The following is a 25068-nucleotide window of genomic DNA, read 5'->3' as shown; positions in this document are numbered from 1 at the left end:
GCTGCAGCAGATGCTGCCAGGCAGTCTCTAGCACTTGTTGCCAGGCTTGCAGCAACACGTCCAAAATGAGCACCAGAGTGCCCAGGGGCAGCTCTGGCACCATGGTGCCGAGTGCTGTGGTGTCCAGAGTCAGGGCAACCAAAGCAGGCAGAGAGAAAAACGCTTTGCTGTCCCTCAGTGAGGTAGGCAAGCAAGCAGGGAAAGCTGAGAACCGACTGTCCACCGGGGTCCCTTTAAGCACGAGCCTCAGATAACCTCAGACAGCAGCCACACAAAGCAACAACTGACCTAATGCCCTGCCAGAACCGGTTTCAGTTGCCCTTAAATGCGATTCAGTGTCCAATTAGTGTGGAGGCACTATTGTGAAATAGCAAAACACGATTTCAAAATGCATTTTGTGTGTAAACGCATTATTTTGAAATAACTTATTTTGAATTAACTATTTCAAAATAAGATATTTCAAAATGACTCTGACATACCCTATGCTTTATAAGGTTCAATATCTTTTTATATACCAAGTTGTGGCTTTACAAGGGGCAGCCAGAACCAGGAAAATGGGGAGAGATTTTAGATTTCTTGCTTTTTGGTAACAAAATAGCAGATAAGAGATGTAGTACAGCATGTAGTCAACCTGTGGAACTCCTCGCCAGAGGAGGCTGTGAAGGCCAGGACTATAACAGAGTTTAAAGAGAAGCTAGGTAATTTCATGGAGGTTAGGTCCATAAAAGGCTATTAGCCAGGGAATAGAAATGGTGTTTCTGTTTGTCAGAGGCTGGAGAAGGATGGCAGGAGACAAATCGCTTGATCATTGTCTTCGGCCCACCTGGTGCTGGCCACTGTTGGTAGACAGGACACTGGGCTAGATGGACCTTTGGTCTGACCCAGTAGGGCCGTTCTTATGTTCTTATATTCTAGTAAAAGAATAAGGGGAAAAGGCAATGTTAAAAAAAGAGCCTTAAGGTGGCTCTAAGTAATCAAACTGCGACTTTGATAAATGTGTATGAAAACTGTAAGCATAAAAGAAAACAGTTACACTTTATTTAAAATAACAGTATAGCAAATGTAAGGTTATAGAAGTTAAACTATGAAGACTAATGAATTTTCATATGACATATGTACTGTCAGGAGGGGCCTGAGGCCAGCTGTGGCAGCTGGTGCCCCAGGAGGAAAACACAATCAGCGCCCCCGCCTGCATGTCCGTCAATGGCTGTGACGTAATCATCGGGCGCCCAGGCACCCCGTGGCATCATCATCAGGCGCCCCAGGCCAGCTGCACCCTAGGCAACCGCCTAGTCTGCCTAGGCTCATGGGCCGCCCCTGTGTACTGTTGTATTGAAGGGGGTAAAAGAACGGCAAACAAAACATGCTATTTAATTAAAGTCCTATTAGGGCTTCTGGCTCAGATTGCTGTGTGTGGGAACAGGATTTAAAAGTAAAAAGGAATCAGAATTTGGATGAAAGTTATTATGCTCCTCTTTAAGAGAAAGCTACTGATATCTTTGGATCTAAAAGCAAGCCAGAAAGTATCTGGATGCAAATGACCTAGCTGTCAGCCCAAAGGAGCTCTGCAAATAATAAATATACCTGCTCAGCAAACAAACTACCTGGAATAAAAAAAAAGTTCAAATTGTAATCCTCTGGAAAGGAAGCGGAGGGGTGGGGATGGGGGGGACAGGAAGGAGTCGAACTTAAAGGTAAGAGGTTAACCCTAAGTAAGAAAAAAAAGTGTGTGTACAGTGCTAAAATCTAAAAACATACAAAAGGGGCTCTGCTTATATACATGATACTCCTTCCTATTAATTCACCAAAATCCCAAGGCTATAATTAAATAATAGGCCAATGGTGGAAAGATAGGAGTTGCTATAGAGAATTTTTTTCTGGGTGTCTGGCTGGTGAGTCTTGCCCACATGCTCAGGGTTTAGCTGATCGCCATATTTGGGGTCGGGAAGGAATTTTCCTCCAGGGTAGATTGGCAGAGGCCCTGGAAGTTTTTCGTCTTCCTCTGTAGCATGGGTACAGATCACAGCTGGAGGATTCTCTGCATCTTGGGGTCTTTAAACCATCATCTGAGGACTTCAGTATCTGAGATCTAGGTGAGAGGATTATTCCAGGAGTGGGTGGGTGAGATTCTGTGGCCTGCATTGTGCAGGGGGTCAGACTAGATGATCAAAATGGTCCCTTCTAACCTTGGAGTCTCTGAGTCTATAAATTAAAGTCTTTGCAAAGATTTCAAGAGGGTATTGAACACACTGACCTCAAAGATAAATAAAAGGCATGCTGCAACAAGACACTTTAACATCCACTTGTAAAATATTCACAGGATTCTTCGTTATTTGATGCTAAAGTTACTATTTAACATTGGGCTAAGTTTAATATGCATGAGTAACCCAGTAGTGATGCACGATGTACATGATTTTCTTTTGGAAAATGAAAAACCTGAAAGCATGCTGAAATGGAAACTGGAAACACACCTTGTGTAAAAACCCAAAATAGCTATCGTAAATAATGTGTCTTGGCTATTGCCTGTGAATAAACTTAAAGTTTAGCACAGCAGAGAAACTTACTAACCTGCTCTGCTGTAAAAGAGGGAAACTGAGGTACACCACCATGATTTTGATGATTGAACAGTAGAATAATTCACTCTAAAGTTTAAAGGGCAGAAGCCATTGAAACCTGGCCTGTCTATAGAACAAAAGCACAGGTAAGCATGGGAGCAATTTCAGGCAAAACAGAGGAATCAACAATGATATTTGCAAAAGAAAGGAGTATTTTAAGCAGTAATCTGCCACTCCCATGGGGGGTGGGAGGGGAAGGGGAAGAAAAAATGTTCTTTTTGTCTTTCAGAAAATCAAAAAGAGCTGATATCAGCTGAAAACATCCTAAAATACCATGGATCAATCTGTTGCAACTCAGATTGTATTTTGTGTTTGTGTTTGTCTTGTGGTTTGTCTGACTGCTAGCATTGTTGTGTAACTGCGTTAAACAAAATACCACATTAGGCAGAAAAGGATTAATAAGCATTTTGAGTGTATTTACAGAAGCTATTGTCTCAGAAAGGTGGGGGCCATGGAATGCCAATCTTGCTAATAGGAAAACAACCAAAAGTGGTAAAGGCACCTTTAAAGGCAAAATATACATGAAACACTAGGTCTATCTGTTGGTGGAAATGAAAAGAATAAACATAAAAAATGTAAAGCACAAGGTTAAATTACTAATAAGAAGGATGGATCTGGGGAAACATTTGTTGAAAAAAAGTTTTAAGCAACCTCCAACCTGCAAGCAAGCCCAGCTGAATGCACTTGGATGTTGTCTACAATTGGAAATTTGAAAAGGAAGGCCATTCTCACCCCTTCTCTGATTACTGTTAGAGGCAGTCCAATAAAGGTTAATAAAGGTTATTGAATTTGCTTTGAGCCAGGAGAAGCAGCAAAGAAAGGGCTCCAAAACTGTGTCTCAAAACACTGTTTTGGGCAAGACTGAATTAAGAGTTAAAGTGTAGGGTGCTACTAGCATAAAGCTCATGGCAAAAAAACAAAAGTTATAAAACAACAAATAGTCCAACACCTAAGGGTATCTCTGCACTAGCCCCCTAGTTCGAACTAGGGAGGCTAATGTAGGCATTTGAACTTGCAGATGAAGCCCAGGATTTAAATATCCCAGGCTTTATTTTTATGTTCCCAGGCGGTGCCATTTTTAAATCCCCTTAGTTCGAACTGACTGCCCGCAGCTACACGTGGCAGTCAGAAGTAAATCCGAACTAAGTCCTTAGTTCGGATTAACTGTTACACCTCATTGCAGGAAGAGTAACAGTTAATCTGAACTAAGGACTTAGTTCGGATTCATTTCTGACTGCCGCGAGTAGCAGTCAGTTCAGATTAAGGGAATTTAAAAATGGTGCCCAACCAGAAACTTGCTTCATTTGCAAGTTTGAATGCCTACATTAGCCACCCTAGTTCAAACTAGGGGGCTAGTGTAGACATACCCTTAGAGACTAACAAAACATGTAGTTGTTATCATGAGCTTTCGTGGGCACAACCCACTTCTTCAGATGACTGGAGTATTAAAAGTCCAGTTCCAAAATAAGTAGGGGATTGGAGGGAGAGAGGAGAAGGAAGGGGAGGAAATAATGAGAGTGTTCATAAGCTTCAGGAGGTAGCTGAGTTAGTCTGTAACTGGAAAAAATTTAAAAAACAACGAATAGTCTAGTAGCACCTTAAAGACTAACAAAATATGTAGATGGCATCATGAGCTTTCATGGGTGGATTTTGCCTATGATACCATCTACACGTTTGTTAGTCTTTAAGGTGCTACTAGACTATTTGTTGTGTTCATGGTAGATGACGCTGAGAGACAAAGTGCAAATTGTCCTTAAGTATCCACTGTTTGGTTGGTTAAGTCATTAGGATGTGGAACATCCAACCAACCAATCAAACAAACTAACTTCATCCTATTTACCTCGGACCATTTCTCTAGTTTGTCCAGATCATTTTGAATTATGACCCTATCCTCCAAAGCACTTGCAGCCCTTCCCAGCTTGATGTCATCTGCAAACTTAATAAGCATCCACTCTGTGCCAATATTAAATCCTTGATGAAGATATTGAACAGAACAGATTGCACAACAAACCCCTGCAGAACCCCACTTGTTATGCCCTTCCAGCATGACTGTGAATTATTAATAACTACTCTCTGAGAACAATTTCCAACCAGTTATGCACCCACCTTATAGTAGCCCCATTAGTAGTTATTATAGTTTATTAGAAGAAGGTCATGCATGACCATATCAAATGCTTTTCTAAAGTCTAAGTATACACATCCACCGCTTCTCCTTTATCCACAAGACTTGTTATCCTATTAAAGAAAGCTATCAGATTGATTTGACATGATTTGTTCTTTACAAATCCATGCTGGCTCTTACCTATCACCTTATTTTCTTACAGATGTTTGCAGATGATTTCCTTAATTACTTGCTCCGTTATCTTCCCTGGCACAGAAGTTAAACTGACCAGTCTGTAGTTTCCTGGGTTGTTCTTATTTCCCTTTTATAGAGGTGCACTAGATTTGCCCTTTTCCAGTCTTCTGGAATCTCTCCCGACTTCCATGATTTTTCAAAGATGATAGATAAAGGCTCAGACACCTCCTCTATCAGCTCCTTGAGTATTCTAAGATGCATTTCATCAGGCCATGGTGACTTGCAGACATCTGACTTTTCTAAGTGATAAATTAGGCACCCTGCCACTGTCCATCTTCTTGGTGAAAACCAAAACAAAGAAGTCATTAAGCATCTCTGCCATTTCTAAGTTTCCTGTTATTGTTTCACCCTCCTCACTGAGCAATGGGCCTACCCTGTCATTGGTCTTCTTCTTGCTCCTAATATACTTGTAGAACATCTTCTTGTTACCCTTTGGCTGTGTCTACACTGGCATGAATTTCCAGAAATGCTTAAAACGGAATACTATTCCGTTTTCAGTTTTTCCGGAAAAGGAGCGTCTACATTGGCAGGCTGCTTTTCCGGAAAAGCCCTTTTTCCGTAAAAGCGTCTGTGGCCAATGTAGACGCGCTTTTCCGGAAAAGAGCCCTGATCGCCATTTTCGCAATCGGGGCTTTTTTCCAGAAAAGACTACTGGGCTGTCTAAACTGGCCCTTTTCCGGAACAGTGTTCCGGAATAAGGACTTATGCCCGAGCGGGAGCAGAATAGTTTTTCCGGAATAGCGGCTGATTTTGTACAGTAGAGCATCGTTGCTTTTCCGGAAATTCAAGGGCCAGTGTAGACAGCTCACAGCTTATTCCGGAAAAGCGGCTGATTTTCTGGAATAAGTGGCCCAGTGTAGACACAGCCTTTATGTCTCTAGCAAGATTGAGCTCATTTTGTATCTTTGCTTTTCTAATCTTGCCCCTGAATACTTGCATTGTTTGCTTATACTCATCCTTTGTCATTTGACCTCGTTTCCACTTTGTATATGACTCCTTTTTTATTTTTAAATCATCTAAGATCTCTTGGTTAAGCCAAGGCGGTCTCTTGCCATACTTTCTATCTTTCCCACACAGCGGAATAGTTTGCTTTTGGGCCCTGAATAATGTCCCCTTGAAAAATTGCCAACTCTCTTCAGTTGTTTTTCCTCTTAGTTTTGCTTCCCATGGGACCTTATCTATCAGCTCTCTGAGCTTACCAAAATCTGCCTTCCTGAAATCCATTGTTTCTATGTTGCTGTTCTCCCTTCTACCATCATGAACATTCAGGGGAGGCCCGAGATGGGCTGCCGGCAGCTGGCGCCCCAGGCGGAATGCGTGATCGGTGCCCCTGCCTCCACCACCCTCAATGGTGTGACGCCATCATTGGGCGCCCCGTTTAACGTGGCGCCCTAGGCAACAGCCTTGTTGGCCTATATGCACGGGCTGCCCCTGTGAACACTATCATTTCATGATGACTTTCACCCAAGCTGCCTTCCACTTTCAAATTCTCAACCAGTTCCTCCCTATCTCTTAAAATCCAATCTAGAACAGCTTCTTCCTGGTAGCTTTCTCAGCCTTCTGAAATAAAAAGTCTCCAGTGCAGTTCAAGAACTTCTTGGATAGTCTGTGCCCTGCTGTGTTAATTTCCCAACATATGTCTGGATAGCTGAACTCCCACATCACCTCCAAGTCCTGCGCTTTGGATGATTTTGTTAGTCATTTAAAAAAGTCTCATCCACCTCTTCTGCCTGGGGCGGTGGTCTGAAGAAGACCCCTCACATGACATCACCTTTTCAACCTAACCCAGAGACTCTCAACAAGTCTGTTTCCTATGTCAGGCCTGTACACCAGGGTGTGCGAAGGGTGCAAATGGTGCAAACGCACCCCACCAAGGTCCTCCAAGTATGTGTGCTCTGGCCAGCCAGGGGAAGGCTGGAGCTGATTTTCTCCCCTTATCCCAGGAGTAAGCAATGCCAAGTCTCACACAGGCTAAAAGAGTTACATAGCAGTGGGACTTATACTGAATGTTCAGATATATGGTAATCAAGCACGGATTGTTCTGAGTTAGAGCCAAGAGCAGTATTACTTGCAGATGTACTGTTTATTATCCTCTGCCCTCAGCTTTTCTCACAACTTACAACAGAAAGTTTGGCCCACAGAGTTTAGTATTGCATGGACTTACATAGCATTCCACTTCTGATCTTGTACGTCACGTCTCTTCTGTCCCTGTTTGGAGAGCACGGGTGATCTTTTCTTTATGAGAAAAGCTGAAAAAAGATCACCCGTGCTCTCCAAACAGGGACAGAAGAGACGTGACGTACAAGATCAGAAGTGGAATGCTATGTAAGTCCATGCAATACTAAACTCTGTGGACCAAACTCTCTGTTGTAAGTTGGCCCTCTTCCATGAAAGCCAATGGAGGAAGATGCACTAGTTTACTCCAGTGCAGAATTCTGACTACTATGTGTGCCTGACTGGGAATTCCTGGCACATGAGGTAGCATGAGAAGCAGTGATAACATGCATGTGTATTCAGAATCTGTAGGAGACAACCTATCGAAAGCCGATAAGTGCATATGAAAAGAGCACTGGTGTTTCAATTAGAACTGACCTTGTTGAATAAGAATTCACTTTGGAAATAAACCCAGAAAAAAAGGGAGAGGGGGCACATATTCTCCAGAGAAGATAATTTCCTAACAAAATTCAGCCTTTAGTAGCAATTGCTCCCAGAAGCTTGGAGTGGACAACAGGAGATGGCTCACTCGAGAACTCCCTGTTCTGTTCATTCCCTCTAATCTGTAGGCATTGGTCATGGTCTGAAGATAGGATACTGGGCTAGATGAACCATCAGTCTGGCCTAGAATGATGGCTCTTATATTCTTAAAGGTCCCTAAAAAAGTGAATGACAAAGATACTTAAAAATCACATAACACAAGGAGTTTCAAGGATTTTGCCACAAATTCTCCAGAAAAATTCTACCCTTTCTGTTTGTCCAATATCTCCCACAATGGGGCCATGATTTTCACAGGGGCCTTTGAGTTGTACCACAATATAAAGTAATAATAATATTAATAATAATAATGATTAATAATAAACTTGCCCTCATGAGTTAAAGATACCTGCTTTGCACTGGTCTCCTGGTACCAAATCCCCCTCACTCTTCTCTTTTGCAGACTAAAAAAAACCCAAATCCCTCTCTCTCTCCTCATAGGTCATATGCTCCAGCCCCCTCATCATTTTGGTTGCCCTCCACTGGACCCTCTCCAATGCCTCCACATCCTTTCTATAGTGAGGGGCCCAGAACTAGATGCAATATTTCATAGAATCATAGAATCATAGAATAATAGGACTGGAAGGGACCTCGAGAGGTCATCGAGTCCAGCCCCCCGCCCTCAAGGCAGGACCACGCTCCGTCTACACCATCCCTGACAGATGTCTATCTAACCTGTTCTTAAATATCTCCAGAGAGGTATTTCAGGTGTGGCTTCACAAGAGCCAAATAAAGGGGAATAATCACTTCTCTAGATCTGCTGGCAATGCTCCTCCTAATGTAATGCAATAGACAATTAGCCTTCTTGGCTACAAGGGCGCCCTGTTGACTCATATCCAGCTTCTCATCCACTGTGATCCCCAGGGCCTTTTCTGCTGAACTGCTGCTTAGCCAATTGGTCCCCAGCCTGTACCAATACTTGGGATTCTTCCATCTCAAGTGCAGCACCAGGAATTCTCCTTGTAGAACTTCATCAGATTTCTTTTGGCTCAATCCTCCAATTTGTCTAGGTCACTCTGGACCATATTCCTACCCTCCAACATATCTACCTCTCCCCCTAGCTTAGTGTCACCCGCAAACTTGCTGAGGGTGCAATCCATCCCCTCATCCAGGTCATTAATAAAGATGTTGAACAAAACTGGCCCTAGAACTGATCCTTGGGGCACTTCATTTGAAACCAAGCACCAACCAGACATCGAGCCATTGATCAGTACCCGTTGGGCCTGACAATCTACCCAGCTTTCCAGCCACCTTACAGTCCACTTATCCAATCCATACTTCCTTAACTTGCTGGCAAGAATATTGTGGAAGACGGTATCAAAAGCTTTGTTAAAGTCAAGGTATATCACATCCACTGACTTTCTCATCTCCATGGAGCCAGTTATCTCATCACAGAAGCTAATCAGATTGGTCAGGCATGACTTGTTCTTGGTGAATCCATGTTGACTATTACAGATCACTTTCCTCTCTTCCAAGTGCTTCAAAAATAATTCCTTGAGGATCCCCTCCATGATTTTTCCAGGGACTGAGGTAAGGCTGACTGGTCAATAGTTTCCTTGATCGTCCTTCTTCCTTGTTTTAAAGATGGGCACTACATTTGCCTTTTTCCAGTCATCTGGGACCTCTCCTGATCTCCATGAGTTTTCAAGGATAATGGTCAAAGGCTCTGCAATGACATTTGCCAACTCCCTCAGTACCCTCAGATGCATTAAATCCAGACCTATGGATTTGCATATGTCTGGCTTTTCTAAATAGTTCTTAACCTGTTCTTTCCCCACCAAAGGCTGTCCACCTCCTTCCCATACTGCGTTGCCCAGTGCAGTAGTCTGGGAGCTGACCTTGTCTGTGAAGAGAAAGGCAAAAAAAGCATTGAGCACTTCAGCTTTTCCCACATCATCTGTCACTGGGTTACCTCCCTCATCTAGCAATTTTAGTTTATTTTAGTTTTTATGTATAGGTTTGAGGATTTAAAAAACACAAGAAATGGGGAACTAGCAGATAGCACCAAATATTCAACACAGCATAATAAAAACAGCATTGAGGAAACAGCTATAAAATTCCTGTGCTGTCATGTTGTAAGATACCACTTGTCTCTAACCATCCCCTATTATTTCTGAAGCAGATGGGGAGGAGGACAAACTTTCAAAAATAATTAAAAATCGAGATCAGATCAATCAGATAATAATATTTACACCTTACTTGATGCAACACTAATCTCCCGCCCATACCTGGAGATACTCTCATGCATATTTTCTATCTCAAAGCTGAAACAATTCAAGAATAATGCAAACTGCAGGATGCATAAGGAGGAGAACTAGTTGTCCCCAAAATGCTATCAAAAGAGGGAGGCAGCATTCAATCAGCAGTCTGTGGCTCACCAACATAACATTCAAGATGCGTGAGGCCTGATTATGAATTTTCCAGCTCACATTAAGTAATTTTCCTAGTGCCGATGCTTATTTCTAAAACACAAATGTTTACATCTAATATTTTACTGAAAGCCTGCTTGGATATTGAGTAGCTGTTTCTACATTATCTCTGGAAGAGGAAGTATTCCGGAGCCCTAAGATCCTGGCCCTTGTCTACACTAGGAAGTTATTTTGAAATAATCCACCCTAATTCAAAATAATAAGTGGAGCGTCCACACTACTAAGCCCGTTATTTTGAAATAATTGGCTGTTTATTTCAAAATCTGTACTCCTGTTTTCCTCAGGAAATAATGCTAATTTTGAAATTGTTATTTTGAAATATCGGTAATGTGGCCACTTCGGTGTTGCTATTTCGAAATAACTACTCCCCAGAGGGATTCGAACTACTTACTCCCCAGTGTTTTCGGGGGCTCTAAGTCGAGTCCCTGCCTGGGACTATTTTCGAGGCTTCCGCATAGTAGGGACATACTATTTCTATTTTGTAAAATCGGGAGTTATTAAGTCGAATTTCAAAGGGGTCGCCGTGTTAGTCTGGATCTGCAAAAGCGACAAAGAGTCTTGTAGCACCTTATAGACTAACAGATGTATTGGAGCATGAGCTTTCGTGGGCAAAGATCCACTTCATCAGATGCATGTAGTGGAAATATCCAGAGGCAGGTATAAATATGCAGGCCAGAATCAGGCTAGAAATGTCAAGATTAATTCAATCAGGGAAGATGAGGCCCGCTTCTAGCAGCTGATCTAGAGGTGTGAATACCAAGAGAGGAGAAGCTGCTTTTGTAGTTAGCTAGCCATTCACATGTCATAGCATAGTCAAAGATTTTCAGTGCTGCCAATTCTCATGACTTTATCTTGAGTACTGTGATTTATAGTTGTCTTTTTCTTAAAGTACCTGAAACCAGATGATGGTCAGAATCTCAGCTTTTGTTTTAAAAAAGTGAATTTCTAGGTCTCATGGTGACAGAGAAAAGCTTGAAAAGAGGACTCAAGAGCATCTCAAAGGTCCAGAAACCAAAAGATAAATGAAAAGCACCCGACATTTATTATTTTTGAAGCCTGTTTCATAATTGTTAAGTGAGTCTCACAATTTTTTTAATCCCCTGGGTTGGCAATACTGAATCAAGGATAGAGGGAGTATCGACCTTTCAGAGATTAGCAGCAATGCTCCGAAATCATGTGGCAGGGTAACTATTGAGCAACATAAGCCCTTCCATGAAGCCAAGAGGACTGTGCTTGTTTCCACTTTTAATAGAGGCAATAACAGCTACTGTGCTAGGTCTCGCTTCTGAGAGCAGCCAGCTTCTTTGGGCTTTAGCCTAAATGCTCTTAGGTTAATAGTTTTAAAATAATAATCTTGAGAATGTTACTCTCAGGGCATCTCTGCTTTGATGGCTTGGTGTATAGGATGTAGGGATGTGAATAGTTAGCTGCGTAACTGGTTAGCATAACCCTTGACAGGGGATACTTACCAGTTATGGTTAACTAGCCGTCCAGCAGCGGGATGTGGTAGGCTCGGTATTGCCGGAGCATCCCTCCCCTGCGTCAGGCAGGGGTCGCTACAGCCCAGCAGAGCCTACTGCGCTGGGGGTAGGGAGCACTGCAGCCCCTGCCCATGGCAGGCCCAGTCTGACTGGAGCAGCCCACCCCATCGCAGGCAGGGGGCACTCCAGCCCGGCCAGAGCAGCCCCCCACCATGGGCGGTGGGCCCTGCAACCCATCCAGGCTGATGTGCCCTCCTCCGCTCGCCTGTGTTTAAGCAGTTAACCAGTTAAACATAGTGATTGAACGGGATTTTACATCCCTAGAAGGGTGACCATATTTCCCAAAGGAAAAATGGGGCACCCTCATCTGCTTCCTTCCTCCACCTCCCCCCCCACCCTGCCTTGCAAGGCTTTTTTCCCGTTGCTGGAAGCCTGCCCTCCCTTCCCACCTCCGTGCCTCTCCCCCAGCACCGCTCTCCCCACCCCCATGCAGGGCTGGCATCTCTGGTCCTCTTGCCCCGCTGTTTCTCCACACCACCCTGTGGCAAAAGCCGGCATCTGTCCCCTTTACTCTTGTCAACCGATCAGGGCAATTACTCATGAGAAGAACTTGTATCAGGAAGGTAGTCATCTCTATATGTGTGTATCCTTTATTTTATCTTCCTCATGTTCTATCACAATGCTCATTAGCTCATTATTTTTCATGGCTCCATAACTATGCTGGGGTGAGAAGTTTCTCTTTCACACACAATGGATAGCCCGAATTCTCAAGTGTTCAGTACTTTCCTCCCCTCAAGGGAAATGACCCAAATATTTACTTTATTTTGATTTGTCCCATCTTGGCAATCAGAATCTGAACACAGGATAATCTAAAAACAAGTTCTTCTCATGAGTAATTGTCCGAGAAGTCAGCAGTTGAACTGCTAGAAGATCCAAATGAGTTTGGCAGAGTGCCCATGAGCGGGAGAGGCGGATCCTATTTTGCCTAACAAAGAAATGGTGTACACCAAAAGGATCCTTCTGAGCCGACTTATTCTTGTTTCTGGGCATTAGAAAACATAGACAAAACTCTTAAAAAAACACAGCAACTGGCAGAGACAATAAAAAAGAGGAAAATAACATGAAATTCCCCATTGGCTTCTCCTTCCAGCTAAATGAATACCACTCAGTCCATGTGAATGCTCTCATCTTATAACCTTCCTTAAGACATTTATTCAAAACATTACTTAGTTTTATTAAACAGTCAGGTCAGAGGTGGGCACGATATGAGCCATTTGACCTGGCCGGCGTCCCACCGTGGCAGGAGTGGGGGCAAGAGACTTCTCACACTCCCCTGCTCCCAAACCCTGATTGGCCTGGGGACAGAGGAGAGTACAAAGTCTCCTCTCCCCATCTTGTCTACCACCACTAGGGGATCCCCGCACTAGAGGGAGCCACCAGCTGTTCAACACAGCTGGCAGTTCCCTCTAGATGCCACGTGACCCTGGCAAGAGGCAAGAGAGTTCACGCACTCCCTGGCCCCCTCACGCCTCCTCCCAGCTGCGATGATTGGCCGGGGGGCGGGGGAGTGCACAAAGCCCCTTGCCTCCCAGGAAAGTGTGGCCCTGGTGGCACATGGAGAGGACCCATGTGGCTGGGCTACCTCAGGGACCCTGCTAGGCTGCTGGCTGGGAGCCACCTAAGGTAAGTGACTCCTGGCCAGAGCCTGCCTCAGGCACCGCAGCTTCTTGCACCCAGCCCCTTCCCACTTCTTAACCCCCTGTCCCAGGTCAATACCCAAATCCTCTGCACACCGCCCCACATCACAATTCCCTCCCGGACTCTGTACCCTCCGCTACACCCCTCCCCGGGTCAAAATTCACTCCTGCACCCCCACTCCCTCCAAAACCCTGCACCATAATCCCCTCCCAAGTCACAACCCTCTTCTTCACCCAAACTCCCTCTCAGACCCCACACCTCCTCCTGCACCCCAGTCTCCTGTCCCAAGCTTCCTTTTGCACCCAGCCTCCAACCCAGACCCCGTGTCCCCTCCATAAAAGTGTGGCCTTTGACCACTTGCCAAAAATCTTGGAATGACCCCACATAAACAATTATTGCCAACTCCTGAGCTAGGCACTATATTTACTTCATGTTGTTGGGGAAATTAAGGTTATCAAAGCACCTGGAGGCTAAAACATCCCCAGGATGTGTGCGCCATAATCAATCATCACACACAACAATACGCTGTGTTCAAAAGCTGCTTTACACACTCAGAGCGAGAACAATCTTAATCATAATTGCTGAACACACTTCTGGCAAGGAATGATATGTTTATGGAACTGCCCATCTATCATAATGTGTTGTATTTTGCTGTCCGTGAACCTAAGTGAACACTAGAACTGACTCTCCTCCACTGGAAAATCTTAAAAAACAATTAATAGTCTTGCAGCACCTTAGGGATTAACAAAGCATGTAGATGGAGCTTTCATGGGCACAACCCACTTTTTCAGATGAATGGAGTTATTCAAGGACCAGTTTCTAAATAAATAGGGTCTGCAGGGGGAGAAGGTAAAATAAGGAGGGCGGGGGAAGGAAAATAGGAGGAAGAAATAGCCAGTGTGGCCATGCTACAAGAAGCTGATAGAGACGGTGCTAATTGTTCTTGAGTACCCGTTGTTTTGTTTTTCATGTCATGAGGATGTGGAATGTGATGTTGATTGCGGCCTTATTGGGGCTGGTTCCATTTCCCCATGGCCAGGCCCCAATACCGCTGTGGGATTTGTGCAGGCAGAAGGATCCACCCTGGGGTCTACATGGAACGCACTGAAATCTGTAGGCGGAGGTGGATTATGGTTTCCTGGAGTCCAGGACCAGAACAAGCAGGGGCTTCCCACCTCTTCCACTTGCAGTCCCACTCCGTTCCGCCTCTTGGTTCTACCCAGAGTTCTTCTATCCCACCTCCCCGCTGCTGCTGCTTTTGCCCCTTTCTGCACCCTCCCACTGTAGCCCCCAGACTGGAGAAGCTCCGTCTCAGCCTCAGCCTGCAGTGAGGAGTGGGAACTCCTCCACTCCTAAGGCCCACAGCAGGGATGAGGTGCTGGGACTTCTGCCAGGGCAGCACGTCCTGCAAGCCGGGAACTTCTGCAGCCGCGCAGGAGAGATTTAGATGCCAGACAATTAACAGAGTGCCCATAGCTAGGTTTTGTTTCTGTGGGTGGTGCACATTCGCACATACCTTGGTGCCTATAAAAATTTATTCTGCACCTGGGTGGAAAAAATCTGCACGTGAATGGAAGAGATTAAAGGGAACATTGGTTGGGCAGACCAAGTCAGGAAGAAAGCCATTTAAGATAATGAACCTGCTCTGAAAACTAAGGTCAAAACCAGGCCTACGAATGTCTTTCTGGCAAAGTATGTTTTGCAGAAAGCAGAACTTCTAGGCTACGTCTAGACTACAAGCCTCTTTCGAAAGGGGTTTTCTCAAAAGATACTTTCGAAAAGTCCTCTTTCAAAAAAGAGCATCTAGACTACAAGTAGATTTTTCGTAAAAGCGAGCCGCTTTTTCGAAAAAGAGTCTAGATGCTCTCTTTCAAAAAAGCACAGTTTGCATTCAATAGCAAAAGAGTACTTTCGAAAAAAGGCATTATTCCTCGTAAATTGATAAAAAAACCTGCCACATTCTTTTAATTTACTTTCGAAAGTTCGTGGCTGCAGCCTAGACGCAAGTGAAGTTTTTTTGAAAAAAGGCCATTTTTTTTAAAAAACCTGTAGTCTAGACACACCTCTAATGTCCAGTTATAAGCATGAGTCCATGCTGAGTACTATGCACTTATCTTACTTAATGCAACAGTAGAATGTTTTGTAAATGTACACAGTTCTATGAGAAACCAGCAACTATCAGCTAGGGGCATTATTTTCTCTTTAAGGCTATGTCTGAGTACTAAGTCTATACAAGTGCATAGTACTCAGCATGGACTCACGCTTATTACTGGACATTAGTGGTAAGTCTAGACTACAGGGTTTTTTCCAAAAAACTTCACCTGCGTGTAGACTGCCGCTGCATTCTTTCGAAAGTAAATCGAAAGAACGTGGCGGTTTTTTCGACAGCAGTAAACCTACTTTTACGAGGAAGAACGCCTTTTTTTTTTTTGAAAGAGCTCTCTCGAAAAAAGGCATTCTTGACCACAAACAGGACTTTTTCAAAAGAGAGCGTCCAGATTGCCTGAGTGCTCTCTTTCGAAAAAGCGGATGGCTTTTTCGAAAAAAGTTGTGGCTGTCTAGATGATCTCTTTCGAAAGAAGGGTGTAGTCTAGACCTACCCTCAGTCATCAGGTATGGGCAGTCGGTGAAGATAGGGCTGGGGGAGGCAAGCCCCTAGACCTACCTCAAGCTCCACCCCTTCAGAGGCCCCGCCTCCACAGGAGCCAAGCTCCCTCTACCACTTGCACGCGCAACCCTCCACGTATACTCAGAGAGGGTGGCCAGACATGTGCATGTGCATGCCCCAGCCTCCCTGGGGAGGGAGGAGAGCACAAAGCCCCCACCTCCCTGGCCCCCAGAGCATGGGGTGGGTGGGCAGCACGTGGCCCCAGCCTCCTAGGGTGCACAGCATCCAGCTACAGCCTCCCTGGCCAGAAGCAGAGGAGCACAGACATTGGAAGAAGCAACACTCTGCCCCCAAAATGCCTACAGTAGGCATTCTGGGGCTGGCGCGTGGGCGGTTTGGGAAGGCAACACCTTCTCCTGCCGAGCATACTAGCCAACCATGTCTTCTGGTACAATCAGGAAAAGGAACAAGATGATGCTCTCGGCTTGCTAACATGGACAGCTGGAGTACCGCTCTCCTGACAATTGTAGCGGGTGATATGACATTAGTGAGGCAAAAAGTGGAATGAGAGCTCTGGGAACAAAGTTCCATGTCAGAACAAGAGCCAAACTTTCCCAAAACTTGGCTTTGGTTTATCTCCTTGCCTGACATACAATGGTCACTGCATGAAGTGCTGCCAATTCATACAATTTATCATGAGTGTTGCAATACTTGGATTTTTATTAAAGCTTTCGGGTTCTGGAGTCATGATTTATGTAAAAATCCCGGCTTTCATTTTTAAAAAGATGTTCTAGCTCTCATTATGTACAAAAGCTTGAAAACAGGAATCCTAATGGCTCAAAATACAGAAAGCAAATAAAGATCCAAAATATATTATTTTCTAAAATCTCATTATTTTTAAGTCTTTCATGATTTGGGGTGCCCCTTATTCATGATTTCTGAACACTTGGCTTTGGCAATACTGCCATCTTGCTTTAAAACTAGTGCGTTGTCTAACATCCTCTGCCTGTTAAAAGCTGACAAAAATGATATTTGTAAAACTGTTAGTAGAAATTAATTGTTTTTTTTAATATCCCAACAGAAATAAAAACAGTTTATTTCTTGCCCTTTTGTCTCTTCTTTAGGTTGCTTAGAACAGAGCAGTTTTAGAACAGCAGCCCATGCAAGGCTATTCTATTCACATGTGTGCTGTTTTCCTACTATCCTCTGTCGCATGTACATCTCAGCAGCCCCTCCAATAGACACTGTCTCAGATGAAGCACCACCTGATACCTTGTAAGGGATTTTACAGGACCTGTCAAAAACCTCATAAGTTGGGGCAACTATTTTCAATCAGAGAGAAATGATTTTTTTTTTTCATTAAAAGAGTTCCCAGCAGTAGCAGTGAACAAGGACAATCTTATTTAAAAATGTTCCACTCTACTGGAGACTCTGACTCTGAAATTGGGGCCCAGAGGTTCCATTCCACAGCTGCTCCAGCAGGTGCCAAACTGGGATGCACAGCTCCTGACTGCATGGAACAAAGTAACCTCATCTGGGAAACAGAAAGGCCTGTTGGAATACAAAGAACAACAGAGTCCCATCCTGTGCATAGGACTGGGCTCATTACAAGAACAACATTCTACAATGGAACCTGATTCCCTATCTCAGGATACGTGTAACAGGCCAGATTTTGCCCTGTTACAATGTCACTGAAGTCACTGGAGTTGTAACAGGGATGGATTTGACTCTCTTTAATTTTTAACATCGGATGACAAAAATCTTTCCAGTGCTTGATTTTTTCTCAGCTGTGTTTCCAGTCCAGGACTAGCCTGATGGGACTGATGAAAACACAAAGGCATCTTCTGGGGTAAAACAACTGCATTTGTTCAGCATGGATGGCAGCAGCTGGCCCATTCATTTTGGGCGAAAACACGAATCTCAGCACAGCGCTAGTTCCTTGTGGGACAGTCTGAATTAGTACCCACTTAAGTCAATGGCTGTTTGCTGGATCCAGTCACATTACCTACATTTTTGAACCCCTGCATTCCAGCTGTTACCTTAGCAACAGGCTTTAATGAGACCTGTGCCTGTTTAAAGAGGAAGTGTGAGCAACTAACTGTTCCAAGAGCTAAGTGTTCAGCCAATCACTAAGAAAAACGAGTTTGTTTACATTCACAGCAGATAATGCCACTTGCTAATTATTCACAATGTCACCTGAAAGTGATAAATTTAAAAAACAACAAGTGGTCTGGTAGCACTTTATAGACTAACAAAACATGTAGATGGTGTCATGAGCTTTCGTGGGCACAACCCACTTCTTCAGATGACCGGAGTATTGGATGTCCAGGACCAAAATAAATAGGGGAGAAATGGGGGGGGGGGGGGGAGGAGGAAGGAAAGGAAAAAATAGGAGGGGAGGACAAGAAGAGGCAGTGGGTAAAAAATATATCAAGGGGAAAGTCGAGCTGGAATGTAATAGGAAAAACAAATACAGGCAGTCCCCGGGTTACGTACAAGATAGGGACTGTAGGTTTGTTCTTAAGTTGAATCTGTATGTAAGTCGGAACTGGTACATATTGTAGGGGAAACTCTAGCCAAACATTTCTCCAGAGCTCAGTTTTATTCTCCCACACCTCACTTCCCTCAGTCCTTTATTCTCAAGCTGAGGTGTCTGCTGAGAAAAGCCGCTCCGCGTCTCCCTGGTCTGCTGGGGAGGGGCGCTAGCTTCGCGTCTCCCTGGTCTGCTGGGGGGGCGGGGGGCGCTAGCTTCGCGTCTCCCTGGTCTGCTGGGGGGGGGCGCTAGCTTCGCGTCTCCCTGGTCTGCTGGAGGGGGCGCTAGCTTCGCGTCTCCCTGGTCTGCTGGGGGGGGCGCTAGCTTCGCGTCTCCCTGGTCTGCTGGAGGGGGCGCTAGCTTCGCGTCTCCCTGGTCTGCTGGAGGGGGCGCTAGCTTCGCGTCTCCCTGGTCTGCTGGGGGGAAGCAGCTAGTGCGGGGTTGCCTCACCCCGTTTGTAAGTAGGGATCTGATGTAAATCGGATCCATGTAACCCGGGGACTGCCTGTAGTTTCTAAGTACCTAAAGGCTGGATAGTCAAAAAAGGCAGATAAGAACCAACTTCAGCAACTTTCAACAACTTCCACCCCACCGTCAACCTCAGCCTGGACCAGTCCACACAGGAAATCCACTTCCTGGACACTTCAGTACAATTAATTAATGGACAAATTCCACCACCCTACACCGGAAACCCACCAACCACTACACTTACCTTCATGCCTCTATCTTCCATCCTGGACTCATTTCCCAATCTATTGTATACAGCCAAGCCCTAAGATAGAACCAGATTTGCTCCCATCCCACAGACAGAGACAAACACCTACAGGATCTTTACAGAGCATTCCTAAAAGTGAAATGCCCACCTGGAGAAGTGAGAGAACAGATTGACAGAGTCAAAAAAGTACCCAGACATGAGCTACTTCAAGACAGACCTAAAAGAGAAAACAACAGAATTCCACTTGTCATTACCTACAGTCCACAACTCAAACCCCTCCAACGCATTTTACACAATCTACAACCCATCTTGGAATATGATCCCTCACTCTCAGACGCCTTGGGAGAAAAGCCTATTGTCACTTACAGACAACCCCCCAACCTGAAACGAAATCTTTCCGGTAACCATGCTACGCAGCTACAACATAAACATCCAGGAACCCAGTCCTGCAACCAGCCGTGGAGCCAACTTTGCCCACATATCTATACCAGGGTGTATCTAGGCCACAGGGATTTTTAAAAACAAGTGGCCTTTTTTCAAAAAATCTTTTCCTGCATCTATACAGCCGCCACGTTCTGTCGACAGTAAATTGAAAGAACACGGCGGGGTTTTCAATGGTGGTAAACCTTGTTTTATGAGGAATAACGCTATTTTCAACAGAGTTCTGTTAAAAAACGGTATGTGTGGACATAGGGAAGGGTTTTTTTTTTTTTAATAAAGGCCTCCAGGAAAAAGCCCTGGTGGACACTTCTGCCAGACCTTGCATCTCTATTGTTCCTGCCTGTTGTCATCTTTTAAAGGCCCAGGGACCCAGGAGTAGCACTGTGGCCGCTCCAAGCAGGACCCTGACTGCTCAGCTCTTCCTGGGAGGCTCATTACAGCCAGGCCATGGGCACAAGCCCCGAGATGCCCCTGGCCCTTCCAGGGACACATCCCCACCCCAAGCCAGGGGCAGCAAACACCGGGCACCCTCATGGTCTGGCCCCAAGATCAAAACTCTCTTGGAGCTCTGGCCCGAGGAGGCGTCCCTGCAGTCCAGGAGGAGAAATGTGGACATTTATGCCCGACTGGCCCATGGCCTTGCTAAGAAAGGCCACCACCCTGCACACTAGAGCAAGTGAGAACAAAGGTCAAGGAGCTGCGGCAGGGGCATGTTAGGACCCGTGAGCACAGCTCCGCTCTGGTGAAGTAGCACACTACTGCGAGTATTATGAGGACCTGGACCGGATCCTGGGGGCAGGGGAACCCCTGTCTCCACAGAAGGTTGTGGGGTCTGGGATAGAGACCCCTGTGCAGCAGCGGCCACAGCTCCAGGATGACACCCCAGAGGACCAGCAGCTCCCAGACGAGGAGGAGGAGGAGATCAGGAACACAGTGGCCCTCCCCCTGGAGCTGGACACCCAGATGCAGGAGGCCTCCCAGACAACTTCGGACACCGGGGAGGGAACATCAGGTGAGTGCTGTGAGGGTCCAACACACACAGGGCAGGGGAGGGGGAGCAAAGTGGATGGTGCGGTGCTGTGACGTGTCATGCTGATCACAGCCTGGGGGGGGCGCACACGGCCGACCACAGGGACAGCCGTCCTACCCCTGCACCCGCATGGCTGCGAGGCACCACCTGCTCCTGGCAGCAGCGATGCCAGATGCAGGCATGGGTTGGGGCCACTGGAATTGCCACACAGCTCCAGGCCTCTCAGCAACCTGTGGGAACCCCAACTGTGGCCTGACACTTGTCTGTGCTGCTTGGCCATGGGAGGTGTGGGGGGGGGGGGCAGGATGTGGCCTGCACACTGCCTGGGAGCCAGGGAGGCCATGGCTGCTGGGCAGGCCACACCACGCCTTGCTGAGACCACATCAGCATCCCCTGACCCTAGGACAGGTACTGCCTGCTGAGAAGAAGGGCACGCCCCCTCAGGGAAAGAGTGAGCATGCATGACTGACGACTTTTCCCTCTTGTCCTCCACACCCAGGCCAGCTGTCCAGGAGGGGCGCGCCACACCTGCCCCACCACCCAGACGGCAGCATGGAATCTGCCGGCGCTGGCGCACATACCTGGACCTGGTGCAGTGCTGTGACATCTTGGTCCTGCAAGGGATGCAGGACACATTTACACAGAGGATGCAGGCAGAGGTAGAGTGGAGCAGTCGCACTGCAATTTGCACTGCTATCCAGAAGGCGATGGCCTTCCCCGATCCTGTCCCTGATCCTGCTGCTCAGCATGTCCCCCCCACCACCCCGTTGCCCCCTGCCATCCCAGACCCCAGTGCAGCCCCACCTCCTGCCCAGCCCCCTACTGTCCCAGGTTGCATACATGGCTGTCTCCGAGCAGGACCCGTACCCAAGGTGGCAGGACCTATTCATTCAGGTGGCAGGACCTATTCATTCAGGTGGCACCCTCCCCCGAGCCTCCCTTCCCCCTTCCAGTTTTACATCCCCCTACCCTCCTTCTTCGAGGTTTATATCTTACACATGAGAGTGAGTGAAGGAAGCATTTCAGTTTGTTAATGAAAAGTTTATTTTTCTTTACAAAAGAGTTATACTGGTTTCGTTACATACAACAGTGCAATAAACTGTGAGCATTTTGTAAACCACCCCTGTCTCTCTTCTCTGTGTATGTGTACAAAGTGGGGCAGGGATGGGTTTGCGGGGGAAGGCACTGGGGGCACGGAGCAAACCCACATTTGGAAGGCCCTGGGGAAAGTCATCGGGTTCCTTGGGAGAATCTCTCCCTCAGGGCCTCCCGAATTCACAATCCCGACTGGTGGGTTTGGTGGATGGCAGCTGTCTGGGGCTGCTCGAACTGCCTCCCCTCCACATCAGCCCATGTCCCCTACCCTGGGAGGAAGGCCTCCCTTTTCCTCTCCACCAGGAAGTACAGCACACAACAGGCAGCAACCACCTCGGGGATGTTGCGTTCCCCCGTGTCCAGGCGAGTGAGTAGGCATCTAAACCTGCCCTTCAGACGCCCGAAGGCGCATTCTACCTGCAAGCGAGCCCGGTTCAGGTGGGAGTTAAACAGTTCCCTGCTCGCCTCCAGGTGTCCAGTGAATGGCTTCATGAGCCAGGGCATAAGGGGGTACACCGCGTCAGCCACGATGCACATAGGCATCTGCACATCCCCGACTGCAAAGTTATGCTCTGGAAAGAATGTCCCAGCCTGTGGTACAAGTATGAGTTCCGGAAGATACAGGCATCATGTGCCTGGCCCGACCACCCCACACAAATGTCAGGAACACAGTGGTCGACCAGGGCCTGCAGCACCCTGGAGAAGTAGCCCTTTGTGTTAATGTCCTGGGCTGTTCGATGGGGCGGTGCGTGGATCGGGATGTGAGTCCAGTCGAGTGCTCCACCGCAGTTCGGAAATCCTAACCCCGCAGATCCGGCCACAATGGTATCCAGGTCTCCGAGGCAGACAGTCCTGTGCAGCAGCTCCAAAGTGATGGCCATCACCACCTGCAGAAAGGGACAAATAGAAACACACAGAACAGGACATTAGAGGAGTTGCCTGAGCTGATGAGAGGTGCTCCCCCAACCTTCTCCTCCCAGACCCAAAAGCCCACCCTCAGACAACCCCCCACCCCACCCCCGCACCACTGCAGGGTGAGGCCAGGAGGACTTCTACCACTCCCACCCCATCCCCCATTCCCTCTTCCCAGTCCTGACCATCCCCCTTATCTGCCTCCCCCCCCCCCGCCATGGACTGTCCCCATAGAGTGACTTACCTCCATCAAGACGGCCCCATCAGTAGACCTCCCCACGCCAAACTGGTGTCCCACCGAGCAGTAGCTGTCCGGGGTGGCAGCTTCAAGGGGGCAATCATGACTCACTTCTGCAGGGGGGTGGCGGGCCGCAAGCGGGTGTCCTGGCGTTGCAGGGCAGGGGTGAGCCAGGCACACAGGTCTTGGAAGGTGGACTTCTGCATCCGGAAGTTTCAGAGCCAAGCCTGGTCATCCCACTGCTCCATAACAAGACGATCCCAGCCGGTGTCCAGCCTCCAAACTCGCCTCTACAGGGGCAAGGGCAGTGGGGCTGCAGCCCGAGTGAGAGGCTCATCCAGTAATTTAATGTATACCATCAAATGCCAGCAATGCCCCACTGCAATATATATTAGACAAACTGGACAGTCCCTATGGGAAAGAATTAATGGACACAAATCAGATATCCGAAAAGAGAACATACAAACACCTGTTGGAGAACACTTTAACCTCCCTGGGCATACAGTAACAGATCTTCGAGTAGCTGTTTTGTTACAAACCAATTCCACAAGCCAAATACACAGGGAAGGACTGAAACTACAGCTCATTCACAAGTTCCATTCTCATACCCATGGACTGAATAAAGATACTGTTTGCCAATCAACCTCCTAAACAATGAAGGCGACAATGGTTTTGTGTCTATGTAGACTCTCATGATACCATTTACATGTTTTGTCAAAATGCAGGACAATGTAGCACTTTAAAGACTAACAAGATGGTTTATTAGATGATGAGCTTTCGTGGGCCAGACCCACTTCCTCAGATCAAATAGTGGAAGAAAGCAGTCACAGCCATATATACCAAAGGATACAATTAAAAAAATGAACAAATATGAAAAGGACAAATCACATTGCAGAACAGAAGGGGGATGCGGGGGGGGGGTGGGTGGGAAGGGGGAGGAAGGAAGGTAAGTGTCTGTGAATTGCTGATATTAAAGGTAGGGAGAGTGGGATGTTTGTGAGTTAATGGTATTACAGGTGATAATTGGGGAAACTGTCTTGGTAATGGGTGAGAAAGTTCAAAGTCTTGTTAAGTCCTTGTTGGCAAGTGTCGAATTTTAACATGAATGACAGTTCAGAGGATTCCCTTTCAAGTGCATGTTTTGTCAGTCGTTAAGTGCTACCTGACAATTTGTTGTTTGCTATAATTAATGGTTCTTATCTGCCTCTTTTGACTATCGAGCCTTTAGGTACTTATAGAGTATTTATTTTTCCTATTACATTCCTGCTCCGCTTTCCCCATGATATATTTCTTACTCACTGCCTCTTCTTGTCCCCTCCCCCGCTCCCATTTTTTCCTTCTCCCCCCCTCTCTCCCCCTTTTCCCCTATTTATTTTGGTCCTGGACATCCAACACTCCAGTCATCTGAAGAAGTGGGTTGTGCCCACGAAAGCTCATGTTCCCATCTACATGTTTGGTTAGTTTTTAAAGTGCTACCAGCCCATTTGTTGTTTTTTTAAGTTTATCCTGTACAGACTAACTTGGCTACCCCCTGAAGCACCTGAAAGTGAGAACAGGCATTCACAGGGAATTTCTGTAGCCAGCATTGCAAAGTATGTATGTGCCAGTGGTGCTCAACATTCATATGCCCCTTCATTCCAGAGGACATGCTTCCATGCTGATGATACTTGTTAAAAATAATTTGTTAATTAAATTTTGACTGTACTCCTTAGAGGAGAACTAGCTCGGGGAAGGGGTGCAGCAGGACTGAGAGGGAGAGGGGTTGGAAGAGGCAGGGCGGGGCTTGAGGGAAGGGTGGATTGAGGTGGAGCACAGGTGGGAAGAGGAAAGGCAGGGGAGGTCCTGGAATGAAATGGGAGGGTTGCCCTGGGACTGTACCCCACTAGGAATGGCCCTAGGTATATATCTGTCTGCAATTGGTTAACCCATGTATTGGATATGGTCAGTGTGTTGTTCAGAAAACAAACAGTTAAATACGTTCTATGTGTGAAGCTTTCCTCCTTTCAGATCCACATAGAACTCCATTCTTACGATTTGCTTTCCCTTTCTGTGCTACACTGTTCTGACTAATGTAACCCTCACACTAGGTGTGTGGGTTACACTAACACGCATAGCAGACCTGTGAGTGTTAGGGAGAGCACATTCAGCGTGAGCTGTTGAGAGCTG

This window comes from Pelodiscus sinensis, chromosome 15 (assembly GCF_049634645.1).
Source record: "Pelodiscus sinensis isolate JC-2024 chromosome 15, ASM4963464v1, whole genome shotgun sequence".
In the NCBI taxonomy this organism is placed as follows: Eukaryota; Metazoa; Chordata; order Testudines; family Trionychidae; genus Pelodiscus; species Pelodiscus sinensis.
This window is presented reverse-complemented; position numbering follows the sequence as displayed.